The following is a 20,761-nucleotide window of genomic DNA, read 5'->3' on the forward strand; positions in this document are numbered from 1 at the left end:
AAAACCTGGTGCTCAGAGGAAGAGGGCGGGCTTTACTTGGTGTCAGTGACAGAAATGAAAAAAAGCTCAAATGAGTGAGAAGGACGATGAAGGAAACATCTGTGCTGTGTCTGCTCTGTAAGTAGAATCTCTGTGTTTGTTTGAATTCTTGTACTTTGATTGGCTGCAGATTTTTTTTATATTACAGATCAACACAAAACTAGGAAGGATGAGGTGTGCAAAATTTGTGCAGTAAAAGTTACAAAAAACACTTCGAGAAATTGTAAACACTTTTGCCATGAAAGAATTGTTTTGAACTTACCAATGACTGTATCAGTAATCACGCAAAACCTGCCAGAAAATATGTGTACATGGAACGAATAAAAATGAAAGATATTAAAAAAATGAGGAGATACATTAAAGAGAGGAGTTTGTGTGTTTGTCAGCTGTTTGTGTGGAGTTCTTCTTTATGTTCACTTCAAATCAACCTGAGTGTCATTTCTCTTTAGTTCTGATCTCACTGCTGAGCTGCACAACAAACCAAGGTCAGTAACCTTCTTCTGTCACAGTTTAAACCTGAGAAATGCTCACTGATATGACCTGATTGGTTTCATGCTTACAGAATGGAGCTCATATAGAAAACTGATGAAATTATGGAATAATTACACTATTGTAACCATTTTCAGTTTTCAGACCTTTTCATTTTAACCCTCACAGCTCGTCTGACTGTGAGTCCTAGCAGCTCTCAGTTCTTTGAAGGAGACTTTGTGTCTCTGAGCTGTGAGGAGGACGGCAGCTCTGCTGGATGGACTCTGAGGAGAAACACAAGCAAAGGAAACATCATTCAGTGTGGAGATGGGTGGGGAACATCATTCAACTCTTCCTGTGACATCAGTTACATCATTGAACGAGATAGTGGAGTTTACTGGTGTGAGTCCAGAGAGGGTCCCATCAGTAACATGGTTAACCTGACAGTCACTGGTAAGCTGAGTGTGTGGAGTTAGTGTTGATGAAGCTGTGTGTAAATGGATGAAATGCTGTAGTTTGTCTCTGTGTTGAGGTGGATCAGTGATCCTGCAGAGTCCTGTCCTCCCTGTGATGGAGGGAGATGACGTCACTCTGCTCTGTAAAACAAAGACCACTCCCTCCAACCTCCCAGCTGCTTTCTATAAAGATGGCTCCCTCATCAGGAAGCAGCCTACAGGTCACATGACCATCCAGCATGTTTCCAGGTCTGATGAAGGCCTCTACAAGTGTGACATCAGCGGTCATGGAGAGTCTCCATCCAGCTGGATCACTGTCACAGGTGACACACTCACCTGTCTGTGTTTCTGCAGCTTTCAACATTCACGATGTGACGACAACTTAATGACTGTGTTTGATTTATTTTAGGGGAACACACCACCACACCTCCACCTACATCCACACCTCCATCTACATCCACACCTCCTCCTGGTTCCAGTTCCACCATTCTTTCTCCTGTTCTCTCTGTGTTGTCATGTGTTGGATCAGTCTGTGTTGTTCTACTGGTGTTACTGGTTCTGCTGAAGAGACAAAATGTTCACAATAAATCTAAAGGTTAGACTCAAACTTTTCCAGTAAGTTTTCTTAGAGTTGATTTTCTTTCAGGCCATTTGGGATAATCTTTTTTGCTTTTCATTTTGTATTATTTCAGCTGAAGAAGACAAAGCTGCAGAAGCTGATGTCATCACCCGCACCACATGCAATATCATCAACATATCACATGATCAAAAACACCCAGTTAGACGAAAGACAGGTAAGATATTTGCCACATTTTTAACAGCATCCTATATAGGAGAATAACAGTGGAAACAGTCATAAAGTGGCACAATCTTAACAATAATCACAGTTATGATATCAACAGATGAGTTATAAGCCTTTGCGCTTTCCACCCTCCATAGTGTAGATGGTTATATGTTTGGTTAACATATAGTGGTTGACCTGTCACGTAGTCGGTAATCCAGGTTATGAGCCCAGCATGATCTAACGGTATCAAAAACACATGAAGTGTTGAATGCCCGAAAATAGGCGACTGGACTTCTTTAGGTTTGCAAAGATTTTTCACGTCTTATCTAACAGACTTCTTAAGGTATATATATCCTACAATGGGGCTGTCCCCTCAGAGGTGGCTATAAGGGTTCCTGGTCCACTATTGATCATGTAGCTCCAACCATGAGTGTAGGTGATGTGTTTTAGAATGAATACAGTGTCTCAGCATTGTTTGATTCACATGTGGCACATCTGCAGTTTTCTTTGGGGTCCCTTTGGCCTCCACTAACATTGTAACCTCAGCCACAAGTCTGCCTTAAATGCTTCAGACTTTTGGCAGTGACGTAGTTGAGAAATACTCAGTGTTGGGGATCTGTCCCAATTGGGGATCTGTCCCAATCTGTCCCATTATAGCTGCCAGACAACTCTGGCTGACATTTATCTCTAGTCAGTGTTGGGGAGTAACGGAATACATGTACCGCCGTTACGTATTTAAAATACAAAATATGAGTAACTGTATTCCGTTACAGTTACCGTTTAAAAAGGTGGTATTCAGAATACAGTTACTTTGTTGAAATAAATGGATTACACTGCGGTACTTTCCTGTTTCATATTGTCGCGGGTCAGGACTGTTTGGGTTTTGTTTGACAGCTACGTTCTGTTGTTCCAGGCGGCAGCGTTACGGTTGCCATGGTTACAGGGCGACGCTGTCTCTCTCTCTCTGCGACTTAGTGTTTCCTGGGTGAGAGAGCGCCTTTTCGTTGTTGTTGTGCTAAGCTAACTGGCAGAATGCTACAAGCATAGCTCTAAAGAATGTAGCATCATGGGCAGTGTAGTCCGTGTTGCAGGGAGAATGGACTGCCATACACGTTATAGGTCTGTGAGCGCGAGGAGGGAGAAAAAGGGGAGTGGAAAGGTACGAGTTGTCATCGAGGAAAAACGGCAGCTGGAAGCATGTAAATATAATAATAACCACTGCAGCCAAGAAGAGTGCCTGACGAGCCCAGTTGTAAGTAAGCTATTAAGACTCGACTGTACACCGTGTTCGTGTTTTCCTCCGAAAACAATAAGCTCCGTTGGAGCAGCCTTTCAACGCCTCTCTCTGTCTCTCGCAAGAAAAGTTGACCCACACAACAAAGTAAAGCTATTTTTCGGCTACGAGCCGACAGGGACCCCGCCGTATTAGTCAGAGGTCCCTTTACTACAGTTCGGAGTCGCGGACCTTCAGTAATAGTAATAAATCACACAGCAATAGTACATTTACGTTGTTGTAAAAAGCATGATAATATATTAAGTAATCCAAAGTATTCAGAATACGTTACTGTCATTGAGTAACGTAACGGAATACGTTACAGAATACATTTTGGGGCATGTATTCTGTATTCTGTAATGGAATACATTTTAAAAGTAACCTTCCCAACACTGGAAATACTCAAAACGTGGCTTAGTCCCACATATGTCTGCTCTCTGCTTTTTCTTTTGGCACGCACACATGTTGTTAGTAGGATTATCAGAGAGGATTTATTGTCACCGTGACATATATAAAGACCAAATGCCATCTAAAACATGAGTCCTTATGGCTTCTTTAAAGTTGTGCAGGTAAAACCACAGCAGCACTTTCCTGTTGTTGGTTCTTGTTAACTGCAGTCTGATGCTGGTGAAAGGTCTCACCACAGAGTGTTCTGTTTCAGATAACGAGTTAGAAGGTGTGTGTCTTGTGCTCTGTGGTGAAGCGCATCAGTGTGCATTTAAAGAGGATGCCAGCTTTGTGGTCATCTGCCCTCATTGTCTCAGAAACGTCCCCCATTACTCTGCGGTCAGTTGTGTCACAGCAGTTGTGTTAAGAAGTCAGGGGAGGAAAATAATCTGGTGCTATTTATAAATGTTATCACTTAATTTCTGCATAAAGATTCACAAACAGAAATAGTTAGGTCCACAATTTGCAGTTCTGCCACTTTAGACCACATCAGTAGATTTTAAATCAAACAATAAAGACATGAATAAAGGGCAGACTTTTGGTTGATTCAGTGGATTTTTACGTCAACTGTTTAGGAATTAGAACCATTTTCATGAATGATCAAAACTAACTGGAAAAACATCATTTAAAACAAAATGAAAAAAATATTTCCAAAGCAGTCTTGTAATGCTGTATTTAAAATTTGTTTTTATTCTGCAGTAACAGACTCTCTTGCGATCTACTCAGTAGTGAGAACAGAAGACGTCAGTAATGGACAAACAGCCATGAGACCGAGGAGGCTCAGGTACAGCTGCTCTCTGTCTTTAATATTTAACATCCAGACTGAAGGATGTGAAGTATATGAACAACTGATTATATGTTCATCTATAAATTTGCCTCAAGAAAAAGCCTGCAAACTAGAAACAGAACTGAAAGTTGTGAGGTTTCCTTTCAGTAACGACCAGTTAACCCTTTAAGACCTACCATAGAACCAAGTCCGCCAGAGCTTATATTATATTTTTACATGTTGTAGAGCCATTATTGGGAGTATTTCAAGTTGATATACATCAATACAACCATTATATCCCACATTTTAATAATATGTATGCATTTTATCACCAGTTCCAGTGGTGGATGTTCATGTGAACCATGGCCAAAGTTTCTAATAATGAGGTCAGTGCATGCACAAGTAAGTAATTAAGTACATTCTCTTCTGAATGTAACACAAATTGTTGCCACAATTAATAAAAATCAACCAAATAAAAAGCAAAAAACTGTGTCTCAGTTCACACTCTGGCTTTAATAAACTTCCCACTAGTACACAATTTAGACATACTTATAGTGAATGGATTTTAACAGGGTCAAGCACCCTCAGTCAAAAGGTAGTTGTGGATTTACTGGATAAGCTATTAGTTAGGCATCATTGGAATCACTAACAGTATAGCCATCACCGTCTAAAATCTATGTTATCCCTCTCTGTCTGCCAAATGATCACTGTGTTTCACACTTCAGTTTTTTGTTTTGTTTTGTGTTTTTTCTTTGACGGGCGGGGGGGGGGTCCCATTGGACAGATTTTTTTTTTTTTTTTTTGGGGGGGGGGGGTTCTACATGAGTTGGAGAATAGCAGTGCCGTGGGAGAAAGAGGTTTAAGCTACATTTGAGCTAAAACTACCAAATAGCAGGTGTAGTAAAAACAGATGCCGAGTTTTGTGTGCTTTTTAGAGGAAGTGTGAACTGAGACTGCGTGATGCAGAGAGGTGGGGACATGGAGGTCTTGATTGACCTACAAGGCTTGTAATCATGTTTCCTGTCGTTTGAACTGTGTGTGTTTGTGTTCAGACTTTAAACCAGAGCCAGACGTCGTCTACTCTTCACTGAAGTAGTCCACCAGTCCAACCACTGACGTCCAGCTTCTCGCTTCTAACTGGTCCCCATAGCCCACAGGACATCCACATAAAAGATTATTATTATTATTGCGTTTACTGGGTGTTATTACAACTACAACAGTATTGTTTCTGTACAGTTTTGGGTTTTTTTTTAAGTTGTGCTCATTTGTTTTCCTTGGTTCTTTGGGTTTAGAAAAAGGTCAGTGGAAAATCTGACTTTTTCCTGTCTGGTTGTAGCTAATATATAAACTCCTTTCTTCATCTCAGAAAATGAAGACAAATCATTAGACGCCAGTTGTAAACTGCTTAGAAATATTTAAGTACAGAACTTTTTAAAAATCTTTTTTTAACATATAGTTTTAAGTCTTTTTTATTAATTATTAATTCATTTTTAAGCAAAAATGAAAATCATTGTCCAATGGCACTTACCTAAAAGTGAATCTTTGCCTCTCTTTTTTTCAGCAGTGTGTGTGTGTATGTTTACTCTAGTTTGTATTAGAAGTTACAGTTATCAGGATACCCACATCTTTGAATTTTCAGCCTGCGCAGTCTGTTTCGCAACTACTAAAATATAGTCATCTAACAACACGCACAAGTTAATTTTATTTATAACTACAGAAGCATCACTGCAGAGCTGCATGTGTCTATGTATTATTTACAGTTAAATATCGCCCTCTATTGGCCATATAAAACCATCTGGGTGAATGGAGTTATAAATCAGTTATGATGTGTCTCTGGAAAGACAATCAATATAAATGAGTTTGAAGTAGAAGAGTACTCCGTCTCATCTGATAAACATCCTGTCACGGTTGAGTAGCCGGTGTGTTTAACTAAACAGACTGATAACATAAAATAAGGCAAAAGGCAAACAGGGACAAAAACTAAAACTTGAAAATCCAAACAGGGAAAACTAAACTGTGGTTACTATGATTAAACTGTGACTACTGACAGGAACATGATTCTGAGCAGGAACATGCAAATAACTATGATGAACGAACATGAACATGAATATATCGTGACCATGAAAACTCTTAATCTGATTATGTACCTTATGTACCATTGAAGGAATTTACACAGATGACCTGACAAAAGACTGAACGAAACACAGAGACTAAATACACACAGGAAGTGATCAGGGGAAGTGGAAACACATGTGGAAACAGCTGACACAAATGAACATAGCAAACCAAAGGTAAAGAGTAAAACTAAACACATTGAACAAAGAACGGAGGACTTTTAAAATAAGACAGGAAACATGGAGAGATGCAGGAATATCACAGGCTTGACAACATAAAACACACAGACCAGAAATACAAGTCATACTGACACAGAGGACAAGAACAGAATCACAGAAGGGGAAATAGACCATACTAGAATAACACTCAACTAAATCCTAACTAATAATAGAAACACAAAACTTAACACGTTTTCAATATAATATAAGAAATAAAATATCAAAAATACAAAATGAAGTCAAAATGCTGGCCCACGGACCCACCCCTGAATCATCCAGATTCAGAGTCTGTCTAGAACATTTGTGTTCAGTCACATTTCTGTGAATCAACCTGATAATCACTGAGCAGTCAATTCAATTCAATTTTCATTCAATTTTTCTAACATCTTAGTCTAAGGAGCTTGGAAAGAAAAGCGTCTGGACTTCTTTAAGTTGCTTGAATTTTCAAGCAACTTAAAACTTAAAAGAAGTCCAACTTAAAGAACTCAAACAAGTACAGTACTGTATGCTTTTTATATTTTTAGTAGTGTTTCACACAAACAGCAAATATTGCTTTGATTCATTTTCACGTAATATTGGTAACCGGCTACGGGGGGTCCAGGTTTCAAGCTTGGCCATGATCCTATCTTTCAGGTCAGTTCTAGCATTTATGTTGTACCTCGTCAATGTGAGAATGTTGGAACACCAGGCTACTAGTTGGGCCAATAATGTGTAATGTAATGTAATGTAATGTGTGTGTATATATATATATATATATATATATATGTTCATACATGCATATGTGCATGCACGTACACATACATATATATACACATACACACATATAAACATATAAAGCATTTGTAAAAATATAAAACCATAATATACATAAAACACAATTACTTAAAATAAATCAATAAATACACAAACACTTCAACCAGTGCTTTCTCAGACTGGATGAGTAACGAGAACTACTCACTGTCGGATCTGTAAGTGCTAAAATTATACTGTTACTCGAAACATCCAGTCGTTCTCTAAAATTGAACATTAACTTTGTTTAAAGTGCTTTAAAAGTCCAAACACCCACAGCTACAAACATAACGCTGGTACTTGTATTTTGGTACTCCCCAACACTGGATGCCTTGAAGTGACTATTGTAGTAATTTGGTGCTCTATAAATAAAACAAACTTGAACTGATATTGAATATTGTTACTATCTAATTGAAAAATATATTTCACTGGGAAAGTTAAAGCCCACCAACAAATGACATACATACTTTTTCTCTAGGAAATGATTCTAAATACTTTTCTACCACTTGTCACAGTCAGCTAGTGGTAAATGTGTTTTTGGTAATGTGTTAGGTGTGGCTGTGTGCAGGCAGGAATAGGACCCAAGGTGCAGACTCCGGAGACAGAACTTAAACCAAAACAGCTTTAATGCTGAACGCAAACATAACATAACTGGAAAAACTCCAAAAAACAAACTAACACCGGCGGATTGACAAAACACACAGCAAAGTAAACGATAGATCACGACACGGACACAGAGAAACACAGGGCTTAAATACACAGAAGGAGCAATCTGGGAATGAATAACAGGAGGGAAACAGCTGGGGCAAATCAGAACTGACGAGACAAAAGGAAGCATAAACTGAACACACTGAGATAAGACAGAGACTTTCAAAGTAAAACAGGAAACACATAACACAGACTCACATGCAGGCACTACAGAGGGAACAGAGACGTGGGACCAGGGCAGACACAAACACTGACTGAACACGGGATATAGGAACTAAGGATACACAGAGACGCGAACTAGACAAGGGGATACAGGTGATAGGGGAGACAGAGCAACTAAAGAAGACAGAGACATAAACCATAAGACAGAACTCAACGAAACCAAAGACTAAAAAGTATAAATAATATAATAAACTCAAATACCCTGGGTCAACGACCCAGGCATCCTAACAGTACCCACCCCCTTAAGGGCTGGCTTCCAGACAGCCCAAACCAAAACACCAAAACAAAAAAACAAAAAACAACCCAACCAGGGCGGGCGGCAGGGGAAACAGGATGGAGGGCTCGAAACAAAACCAAACAAGGAGCCAAAAACAAAAAAAAAAACAAAAACGAACAAACAATGGAGCCCGGAAAGCAACAGAACAAAAAACAGGCTCACGACAGGCGCAGGCGGCCAGGAAAAACAGTTCACAAAAAGTTCAGGGGGCCGACCCGGAGGCTGACAGCACAACAGTCCAAACCCGGGCAGTTCAGGGGGGCGGCCCGGAGGCTGACGGCCCAAGAGCCCAGAAAACAGTTCAGGGGGCCGGGCAGGCAGGAGACACCGGCGGCGACGGAGTACGTCAGGAGGCCGACCGGGCGGGAGGCACCGGCGGCGGAGCAGGTCAGGAGGCCGGCCGGGTGGGAGGCACTGGTGGCGGCGTAGTTCCGGGGGCCGTCCATGACGGCGGCGTAGTTCAGAGGGCTGTCCATGATGGCAACGACGTCCAGTCATCGGCCGGACAGGACAGGCAGGCCGGACAGGATGTGCAGGCCGGACAGGATGTGCAGGACGTGCAGGCCGGACAGGACGTGCAGGCCGGACAGGAGGTGCAGGCCGGACAGGCCGGGCAGGAACAGACAGCATGGAGACCTCAGGAGTAGAAGAAGCTGAACACTCGGAGACTGGACCAGGCGGAGCTGCAGAGGCTGAGGCCGGACCAGGCAAAGCAGAAGCCGAAGCTGGACCAGGCGTAGCACAGGCTGAGGCCGAAGCTTGACCAGGCGGAGGCGAAGCAGGAACAGAGGCTGAGGCTGAATCCGGACCAGGCGAAGCTGCAGAGGCTGAGGCCGGACCAGGCGGAGCTGCAGAGGCTGAGGCCGGACCAGGCAGTGGAGCCAGTGGTGGCTGAACGGCCTTGCCAGAACCATCAGCAGACACTGGGATGTGCTGGCTGGGTCCTCCCGGACCCCCAGCTGACGAGGCAAGAGGCTGAACGGGCCCCTCGGATCCTCCAGCAGGAAGAGACGGCTGAAGCGGCCCCTCGGATCCTCCAGCAGGAAGAGACGGCTGAAGCGGCCCCTCGGATCCTCCAGCAGGAAGAGACGGCTGAAGCGGCCCCTCGGATCCTCCAGCGGAGACAGGTGGCTGAAGCGGCCCCTCGGCCCCTCCAGCGGAGACAGGTGGCTGAAGCGGCCCCTCCAGCGGAGACAGGTGGCTGAACGGGCCCCTCGGACCCTCCAGCGGAGACAGGTGGCAGAAGCGGCCCCTCGGACCCTCCAGCGGAGACAGGTGGCTGAACGGGCCCCTCGGACCCTCCAGCGGAGACAGGTGGCTGAACGGGCCCCTCGGACCCTCCAGCGGAGACAGGAGGCTGAAGCGGTTCCTCGGACCCCCAGCAGGAAGAGACGGCTGAAGCGGTTCTCCAGAACCCCCAGCGGGAACAGACGGTGGAGTGAATGACTGAGGTGAGAACAGAGCAGGTGACTGAGCTGGCAGGTGAGCTAATGTTTGAGCTATGGAGAGAAGTTTAAGTTGTATTGACTGTTGTAACGATGGTAGTAATGGTGGGTGAGGTGGTGGATGAGCATTAAGCTGAGCTATGTCTTCCGAGCCTACGGAAAACTGCTGGACGGGCTCGCCTGAGCCTCCAGCGAGGACAGAAACCGGTGCAGGGGCCTGCTGGGCAGTAGCCGCTCCCACCCGCGGAATAGGCACAGGCGCAGAGACTAGCGGAGCCTCAGCCGGCCTGGAAACTGGAGCAGGGACAAACTGGGCCCTAGCCCCCCTCACCCGAGGAACTGATACAGGTGCAGGAGACGGCTGGACCGCAGCTGCCCTGGGTAGAGGAGCACCGGAAGGCAAAGGAGTAGGCTCACTGAAAACTGTCCATCCATCCATCCATCTTCAACCGCTTATCCGAGGCCGGGTCGCAGGGGCAGCAGCCTAAGCAAAGAGGCCCAGACCTCCCTCTCCCCAGCCACCTCCTCCAGCTTATCCGGGGGAATACCAAGGCGTTCCCAGGCCAGCCGAGAGATATAATCTCTCCAGCGTGTCCTGGGTCTTCCCCGGGGCCTCCTCCCGGTGGGACATGCCTGGAACACCTCACCCAGGAGGCGCCCAGGGGGCATCCTTGTCAGATGCCCGAACCACCTCAGCTGACTCCTTTCGATGTGGAGCAGCAGCGGCTCTACTCTGAGCCCCTCCCGGATGGCCGAACTTCTCACCCTATCTCTAAGGGAGAGGCCAGCCACCCTTCGGAGGAAGCTCATTTCTGCCGCTTGTATCCGCGATCTCGTTCTTTCGGTCACTACCCACAGCTCGTGGCATAGGTGAAGGTAGGGACGTAGATCGACCGGTAAATTGAGAGCTTCGCTTTTACACTCAGCTCTCTCTTCACCACGACGGACCGGTGCAGCGTCCGCATTACAGCAGCTGCAGGCCCAATCCGTCTGTCAATCTCCGGCTCCCTTCTCCCATCACTCGCGAACAAGACCCCGAGATACTTGAACTCCTCCACTTGGGGCAGGAACTCATCCCTGACCCGGAGAGGGCACTCCACCCTTTTCCGGCTGAGAACCATGGCCTCAGATTTGGAGGTGCTGATCCTCATTCCCGCTGCTTCACACTCGGCTGCGAACCGTTCCAGTGCGAGCTGGAGGCCCTCACCTGATGAAGCCAACAGAACCACATCATCCGCAAAAATCAGAGATGAGATTCTGAGGCCACCAAAGCGAAAGCCCTCCGCCACTTGGCTGCGCCTAGAAATCCTGTCCATAAAAATTATGAACAGAACCGGAGACAAAGGGCAGCCCTGGCGGAGCCCATCACCCACCGGGAACGAGTCTGACTTATTGCCGGCAATGCGAACCAAGCTCCTGCAACGGTTGTATAGGGATCGAATGGCCCGTAGCAATGGGCCAGACACCCCATACTCCCGCAGCACCTCCCACAGGACACCCCGAGGGACACGGTCGAATGCCTTCTCCAAGTCCACAAAACACATGTAGACTGGTTGGGCAAACTCCCATGCGCCCTCAAGTACCCTTGAGAGGATAAAGAGCTGGTCCAGTGTTCCGTGACCAGGACGAAAACCGCATTGTTCCTCCTGTAGCCGAGGTTCGACTAGCGGACGAACTCTCCTTTCCAGCACCCTGGCATAGACTTTCCCAGGGAGGCTGAGGAGTGTGATCCCCCTGTAGTTGGAACACACCCTCCGGTCCCCCTTCTTAAAGATGGGGACCACCACCCCAGTCTGCCAGTCCACAGGTACTGCCCCTGATCTCCACGCAACATTGCAAAGGCGTGTCAACCAGGACAGCCCTACAACGTCCAGAGCCTTCAGGAACTCGGGGCGGACCTCGTCAACACCAGGGGCTCTGCCACCAAGGAGTTGTTTAACTGCCTCAGTGACCTCGCCCCCGGAAATTGGCGGGTCATTCCCCTCATCCCCAGACTCTGCTTCCTCCTCGGAAGACGTGTCAGTGGGATTAAGGAGGTCCTCGAAGTATTCCTTCCACCGCCTGACAATTTTCTCAGTCAACGTCAACAGCGCTCCACCAGCACTATACACAGTGCAGGTAGAGCACCGCTTTCCCCTCCTGAGACGCCTGACGGTTTGCCAGAATCTCTTCGAGGCAGTCCAAAAGTCTTTTTCCATGGCCTCTCCGAACTCCTCCCACACCCGAGTTTTTGCTTCAGCCACTGCCTGAGCCGCATTCCGCTTGGCCTGTCAATACCTGTCAGCTGCCTCCGGAGTCCCACAGGCTAACCAAGCCAGATAGGACTCCTTCTTCAGCCTGGTGGCTCCCTTCACCTCTGGTGTCCACCATTTGGTTCGGGGATTACCACCACGGCAGGCACCAACCACCCTGCGGCCGCAGCTCAATGCAGCAGCTTCGGCAATGGAGACGCTGAACATGGTCCATTCGGACTCAATTTCCCCAGTCTCCCTCGGAATGCTGTTGAAGCTCTGCCGGAGGTGTGCGTTGAAGATCTCACGGACTGGGGCCTCTGCTAGACGTTCCCAGCACACCCTCACTACGCGTTTAGGTGTACCAGGTCTGTCCAGTGTCCTCCCCCGCCACCTGATCCAACTCACCACCAGGTGGTGATCAGTTGACAGCTCAGCCCCTCTCTTTACCCGAGTGTCCAGAACATATGGTCGCAGGTCTGGTGATACGATTACAAAATCGATCATCGACCTACGGCCTAGAGCGTCCTGGTGCCACGTGCACTTATGGACACTCTTATGTTCGAACAGGGTGTTCGTTATGGACAAACTGTGATTAGCACAGAAGTCCAATAACAAAGCACCGCTCGGGTTCAGATCAGGGAGGCCGTTCCTCCCAATCACGCCCCTCCAGGTCTCGCTGTCGTTACCCACGTGAGCATTGAAGTCTCCCAGCAGGACAACAGAGTCTCCAGGTGGAGCACCTTCCAGCACCCCCCTTAGGGACTCTAAGAAGGCTGGGTACTCTGAACTGCCACTCGGCGCATAAGCGCAGATGACAGTCAGGACCCGTTCCCCGACCCTAAGGCGCAGGGAACAAACCCTCTCGTCCACCGGGAAAAACCCCAACGTACCGGCAGCAAGCCGAGGGGATATTAGAATACCCACCCCAGCCCGCCGCCTCTCACCAGGGGCAACTCCAGACTGAGACAGAGTCCAGCCCCTCTCCAGGAGACTGGTTCCAGAGCCCAAGCCATGCGTAGAGGTGAGCCCAACTATATCTAGCCGGTACCTCTCAACCTCACGCACTAACTCAGGCTCCTTCCCCACCAGAGAGGTGACATTCCATGTCCCTATTGCCAGTCTTGGCAGCCGGGGGTCAGTCCGCCAGGGCCTCCGCTCCTGGCCGCCACCCGACACACAATGCACACGACCCCTATGGCGCCTCCTGCGGGTGGTGGGCCTGCGGGAGGATGGGCCCATGTCTCCTCTTCGGGCTGTGCCCGGCCGGGTCCCATGGACTAAGGCCCGGCCACCAGGCGCTCGCCCTCGAGCACCCTCCCCGGGCCTGGCTCCAGGGCGGGGCCCCGGTAACCCTATCCCGGGCAGGGTAAACTGTTCCCTCGATGTCCTTTTCATAAGGGTCTTCTGAATCGCTTTTTGTCTGGTCCCTCACCCTTTGGTCCTGGGTGAGGGACCAGACAAAAAGCGATTCTCCTCCTTGAATCGCTACCTTATCATGGTGGAGGGGTTTGTGTGTCCCAGGGATCCCGGGGGCTATGTTGTCTGGGGGCTTTTGCCCCCTGGTAGGGTCTCCCATGGCAAATTGGTCACTGAAAACTGGTTCATCAAAAATAGGTGACGACCCTTTCCCAGCACGTTTAACAGTCCGTACAGTCTTAGGTTTAGCAGTGTTCACAGTCTCAGAAAAAACAGACTCGGCAAATTTGGGTTTTAGCTTGTTCCCACTCCAACGAGCAGACCTCGAACTAAAAATCCCAGACGAATGCTTATTGTGATGAACTAGCGTGGGAGGATTCAAACCAAAACTGGCCTCCCAATCCAAATCCTCGTCGAGAAAAGAAATCCCAAAAGTGTCTGAGGTGAGTTCATAGTCTTTACCGTTTAACGGCTCAGGTGGAGTTTGGAACGTGTAGTCCTTTTGACTCACCACCGGAGGTTGCTCAGACGTGTCCATATGACGGCGACGTGAGCGCCGTTTCCTTTGGGCAGAGGTAGCTGGCGGTGTGAGCAACTGAGCCTCCGGTGCACAGAACGGTGACGCTGAGGATGGAGCGTGAGCGCCTGAAGCCACACGGAGGACTCCCAACTGAAGCGGCCGCATCTTGAGTGCCAGCGGAGCAACAGGTGGAGACTTCTGACAGCTCCGGGGACCACCGAGAGCCAGCCGAGTGCCATGGAAAATGCGCCCGACGTCAGGGGTGAGCAATGGCTTCCAGCGGAGTTCCTCCTCCAGCTGGGCAAAGGCTGCTCGGCGTCACTCCTGAAGTTCAATGTCTGCTGGGTCCATAGTATGGTCGCGATCTTCTGTTAGGTGTGGCTGTGTGCAGGCAGGAATAGGACCCAAGGTGCAGACTCCGGAGACAGAACTTAAACCAAAACAGCTTTAATGCTGAACGCAAACATAACATAACTGGAAAAACTCCAAAAAACAAACTAACACCGGCGGATTGACAAAACACACAGCAAAGTAAACGGTAGATCGCGACACGGACACAGAGAAACACAGGGCTTAAATACACAGAAGGAGCAATCTGGGAATGAATAACAGGAGGGAAACACAGCTGGGGCAAATCAGAACTGACGAGACAAAAGGAAGCATAAACTGAACACACTGAGATAAGACAGAGACTTTCAAAGTAAAACAGGAAACACATAACACAGACTCACATGCAGGCACTACAGAGGGAACAGAGACGTGGGACCAGGGTAGACACAAACACTGACTGAACACGGGATATAGGAACTAAGGATACACAGAGACGCGAACTAGACAAGGGGATACAGGTGATAGGGGAGACAGAGCAACTAAAGAAGACAGAGACATAAACCATAAGACAGAACTCAAAGAAACCAAAGACTAAAAAGTATAAATAATATAATAAACTCAAATACCCTGGGTCAACGACCCAGGCATCCTAACATAATGTTGGTAATATTGTATATAAAGCCAATATTTTACGTATCTTCAGGTGACGATATGTTGTGGGAGGCTGTCAGTGTATACAAAATAGGTATATTTTTAGTCTGGTTTATTTTGTCTTGTTAAATAGCCGAGTTAAATGTTTTGTGTGTGTGGGCCTGTAAAGGTCACCGCATGCCACTAGCATTTCTGTCTTTGCTTATTCACCACAGAGGCCTTTTTCTGTAATCACTTTTTCTGAATTTCTGGTCTTGTATGTGAAGCAGCTTTCAGTAACTGTTCTTATTGAAAGCGTGTGTTTGTAGTTATATTTTCAAATGATGTTATCTTTGCACAATACCAAAGTGTCTTTGAACCACTACAAAAAAAAAAAACCCTGCTCAGAGGAAGAGGGCGGGCTTTACTTGGTGTCAGTGACAGAAATGAAAAAAAGCTCAAATGAGTGAGAAGGACGATGAAGGAAACATCTGTGCTGTGTCTGCTCTGTAAGTAGAATCTCTGTGCTTGTTTGAATTCTTGTACTTTGACTGTCTGCTCTCCTGATAAGGAGAAGACATGAAAAACAAATCAGGCTAAATTCAATTCAATTCAATTTTATTTATATAGCGCCAAATCACAACATAAGTCGCCTCAAGGCGCTTCATAGATACAGAGAAAAACCCAACAATGACATGACCCCCTATGAGCAAGCACTTTGGCGACAGTGGGAAGGAAAAACTCCCTTTTAACAGGAAGAAACCTCCGGCAGAACCAGGCTCAGGGAGGGGCGGCCATCTGCTGCGACCGGTTGGGGTGAGAGAAGGAAGACAGGATAAAAGACATGCTGTGGAAGAGAGACAGAGGTTAATAACAGATATGATTCAATGCAGAGAGGTCTGTTAATACATAGTGAGTGAGAAAGGTGACTGGAAAGGAAAAACTCAATGCATCATGGGAATCCCCTGGCAGCCTACGTCTATTGCAGCATAACTAAGGGAGGATTCAGGGTCACCTGGTCCAGCCCTAACTATATGCTTTAGCAAAAAGGAAAGTTTTAAGCCTAATCTTAAAAGTAGAGATAGTGTCTGTCTCCCGAATCCAAACTGGAAGCTGGTTCCACAGAAGAGGGGCCTGAAAACCGAAGGCTCTCCCTCCCATTCTACTTTTAAATACTCTAGGAACAACAAGTAGGCCTGCAGAGCGAGAGCGAAGTGCTCTAATAGGGTGATATGGTACTACAAGGTCATTAAGATAAGATGGGGCCTGATTATTTAAGACCTTGTATGTGAGGAGCAGGATTTTGAATTCAATTCTGGATTTAACAGGAAGCCAATGAAGGGAAGCCAAAACAGGAGAAATATGCTCTCTTTCTAGTCCCTGTCAGGACTCTTGCTGCAGCATTTTGGATTAGCTGAAGGCTTTTCAGTGAGTTTTTTGGACATCCTGATAATAATGAATTACAGTCGTCCAGCCTGGAAGTAATAAATGCATGAACTAGTTTTTCAGCGTCACTCTGAGACAGGATATTTCTAATTTTAGAGATGTTGCGCAAATGGAAGAAAGCAGTCTTACATATTTGTTTAATATGTGCATTGAAGGACATGTCCTGGTCAAAAATGACTCCAAGGTTCCTCACAGCGTTACTGGAGGCCAAGGTAATGCCATCCGGAGTAAGAATCTGGTTAGATACCATATTTCTAGGCTTTTCAGGGCCAAGTACAATAACCTCAGTTTTATCTGAATTAAAAAGCAGAAAATTAGCGGCCATCCAGGCCTTTATGTCTTTAAGACATTCCTGCAGTTTAACTAATTGGTGTGTGTTATCTGGCTTCATGGACAGATAGAGCTGGGTGTCATCAGCATAGCAGTGAAAATGTATGCTATGTCTTCTAATGATACTGCCTAAGGGAAGCATGTATAATGTAAACAGAATTGGTCCTAGCACTGAACCCTGTGGAACTCCATAATTAACCTCAGTGTGTGAAGAGGACTCTCCATTTACATGCACAAATTGGAGTCTATTAGATAGATATGACACAAACCACTGCAGCGCAGTACCTGTAATACCTACAGCATGTTCTAATCGCTCTAATAGGATATTATGGTCAACAGTATTGAATGCTGCACTAAGGTCTAGCAGGACAAGCACAGAGATGAGTCCACTGTCAGAGGCCATAAGAAGATCATTTGTAACCTTCACTAAAGCTGTTTCTGTGCTGTGATGAGCTCTGAAACCTGACTGAAACTCTTCAAATAAACCATTCCTCTGCAGATGATCTGTTAGCTGTTTGACAACTACTCTTTCAAGGATTTTTGATATGAAAGGAAGGTTGGAGATTGGCCTATAATTAGCTAAGACTGCTGGGTCTAGAGATGGCTTTTTGAGTAAAGGTTTAACTACAGCCAGCTTGAAGGCCTGTGGTACATAGCCGATCATTAGAGATAGGTTGATCATATTTAAGATCAAAGAATTAATTAATGGCAGGACTTCTTTGAGCAGTTTTGTAGGAATGGGGTCTAAAAGACATGTTGATGGTTTGGAGGAAGTAATTATTGAAGTTAACTCAGAAAGATCAATTGGAGAAAATTCAAGTTCAAAACACCACGAGGACCAACTGCAGGTCTGAACTGACTCTTTATCTTTGCTCAGGAGTCGAGGAAACACAGCAGGCAGTGAAAAGCTCAAATCATTCACTCATTATATCAACACAGCTGCACAGTGGACACATGACTTTACTGTGTTATTTTTAAAAAGTGGATATTTTGTGTATACTCATAGTGTAGTTAGTTGCAACTTCTGCAATTAGGCCTCTGCATTTAATCCATTCAAAAAGTGAAGAAGTGGGCAGCCACCAATACAGCTCAGGGTAGCTGTTCAGTGAACCCTGACCTTCCGATCATGGGGCAAGCACTCTACCTTCTGAGTTTTCTGTGCTCGAAGGTTTGCCATTAGTTGTATAGGTGATAGTTTTACATTGTGGTATTTAACAGATTTGCTTGACAAGTGAATAATTCCTAGCTCCCTGGGAAGTTAAAAAAAAAGTCTTTGAGCTTTCATAAGGAAGGACATCTTTACCAAATAAAAGATGTGGAGGTACCTGCTGTGGTGACCTCTTCTGAATAAAGGAGCAGCCAGAAGTTTAATACTCTAGTGGATACAGCTGTCTTTCCAGCATGCTTCCTGTGTAGATTTCCTCTGAGATATATCAAAGAGAGATGCGTGTCCAAATTATATAGAAACATGTTTTTGGTAGCAAATGTGCAGATATACAAAAACAGAGACAAGTTTGTGTGTTTGTCTGTTTGTGTGGAGTTGTTCTTTATGCTCAAATCAACCTGAGTGTCATTTCTCTTTAGTTCTGATCTCACTACTGAGCTGCACAACAAACCAAGGTCAGTAACCTTCTTCTGTCACAGTTTAAACCTGAGAAATGCTCACTGATATGACCTGATTGAATTCTCACACATTAAATAAATTAAATGAATTATTATGCAATGCAATTATTTCAATGTGGCATCATATTTGTCAAAAGTATATTTAATCATCAGTTTTTAATTTTAACCCTCACAGCTCGTCTGACTGTGAGTCCCAGCAGCTCTCAGTTCTTTAAAGGAGACTTTGTGTCTCTGAGCTGTGAGGAGGACGACAGCTCTGCTGGATGGACTCTGAGGAGAAACACAAGCAAACAACAGAGGACTCAGTGTGGAGCTGAATGGGGAACATTAAATAATTATTCCTGTGACATCAGTTACATTGTTGAACGAGACAGTGGAGTTTACTGGTGTGAGTCCAGAGAGGGTCCCATCAGTAACATGGTTAACCTGACAGTCACTGGTAAGCTGAGTGTGTGCAGTTAGTGTTGATGAAGCTGTGTGTAAATGGATGAAATGCTGTAGTTTGTCTCTGTGTTGAGGTGGATCAGTGATCCTGCAGAGTCCTGTCCTCCCTGTGATGGAGGGAGATGACATCACTCTGCTCTGTAAAACAAAGACCACTCCCTCCAACCTCCCAGCTGCTTTCTATAAAGATGGCTCCCTCATCAGGAAGCAGCCTACAGGTCACATGACCATCCAGCATGTTTCCAGGTCTGATGAAGGCCTCTACAAGTGTGACATCAGCGGTCATGGAGAGTCTCCATCCAGCTGGATCACTGTCACAGGTGACACACTCACCTGTCTGTGTTTCTGCAGCTTTCAACATTCACAATGTGACGACAACTTAATGACTGTGTTTGCTTTATTTTAGAGAATCACACCACCACACCTCCACCTACATCCACACCTCCACCTACATCCACCTCTCCTCCTGGTTCCACCTCCATCACTCTTCCTACATCACTCTTTTATCCTGTAATTCCTGTGTTGTCATCAGTTTGTGTTGTGGTTCTACTGGTGTTACTGGTTCTGCTGGTAAGACTATGTCGTCACAGGAAACCTGAAGGTCAGTTTCTTTAGATTCATTTTTTTTCTATAATATTTACAGTAAATAACTTTACTGTTACATTTCAGCATATCAAGATATGGCAGCAGAAGATGGCATTACAGAGAGTGAAATCAAAATATCAAACAGTCAAGTTGAAGGAACACAAGAAAGCACAGGTAATAATGATGCTCGTGTCTGTGTTTTTTTTCTTTTGCAAACAGCACCCTTTTGTGACCCATAAAAAGGATTTACACCAATGTTTGGGACTGTAGGCTAAGATTTATATTGCTAACTTCTAATTATTAGACAATGCATTTCAGGTTATTTCAGGGAGTACCAAGTAGTTTAATGAAGTACTTTCTTCAGTGAGCACTTAAGTAACCTAGTACACTACCTTCAACATAAGTAACGTAGGATATGTAATATATTACTTTCTGATTGACCCATAAACTATCCAAAACAGCAGGTCTGAGACCTCTGAAATGCCACCAACAGGACTTTGCTGTTTGTTGTTTGCCGTCTTTGCTGAAAGTATTCTCCAAATACAAACCCCCCCCCCAAAAAAAAACCAACTAACTGGTCTAACTATCTTGCACACTTTTATCCCAGAGAAGATGTAGAGCCCATCCAGTTTTCCATGAACAGGATGTAGGCTTAACTGTTTTTTGTTTTATCCAAGGTTTGATTAATGGGTGGACTTGTCAGTATTCCTGGCATTGACCTTCTTAGGGAGAGTAAGGAATATGAGCCTCCTGAAAATAAAATACACTCTGTGTCTTTGGATTTGAATTTGAAATGTGAGATCATCACCTAATGCTACTAATTCAAGGCCACTGTTCCCGATGTCCAAACAGTGGTATGGGGGTGGTGTTACGCCCCCAGTCTAGGCGGGTAGGGACGCACATAAGGTTGGAGGAGAGAGAGACAAATCCCCGCCCTGGTTCCCAAGCCAAACATCCAAACCAGTTGTGAGTAAAAAGGTGTTTTTATTTAAGGAAAAGAAGCATAGCTCCAGGGTGAGCCCAGGTCAAAATAATAAACAAAACCAACTAAGTCCCACCAGAGAAAACTAACTAAACCCTGGGAAAGAAAAACAGAACAAACAAATGACAGAGCTATCCCTCGCTCCCTACCCGGAAAACAGGAGAAAACCATTCCAAAAGAAAAGGCAGCTCACCCCTTCCGCTTCAACCCAAGAG

General features: G+C 45.6%; 1 protein-coding gene and 1 long non-coding RNA gene across 2 annotated transcripts in view; both read left to right on the forward strand.

Moving 5' to 3' along the window:
- Positions 1–20,761, forward strand: part of LOC113018484 (cell surface A33 antigen-like) — a 122,970-nt gene that overhangs the window by 68,345 nt on the left and 33,864 nt on the right. The gene's annotated exons all lie outside the window — the stretch shown is intronic.
- LOC113018014 (uncharacterized) overlaps positions 1–20,761 on the forward strand; it is a 41,021-nt gene that overhangs the window by 12,989 nt on the left and 7,271 nt on the right. The window contains exons 2-3 of the long non-coding RNA XR_013906455.1: positions 19,054–19,580; positions 19,649–19,738. This is a non-coding gene — a long non-coding RNA (uncharacterized LOC113018014). The remainder of the gene's footprint in view (positions 1–19,053; positions 19,581–19,648; positions 19,739–20,761) is intronic.

This window comes from Astatotilapia calliptera, chromosome 3, assembly GCF_964374335.1.
Source record: "Astatotilapia calliptera chromosome 3, fAstCal68.1, whole genome shotgun sequence".
NCBI lineage: Eukaryota > Metazoa > Chordata > Actinopteri > Cichliformes > Cichlidae > Astatotilapia > Astatotilapia calliptera.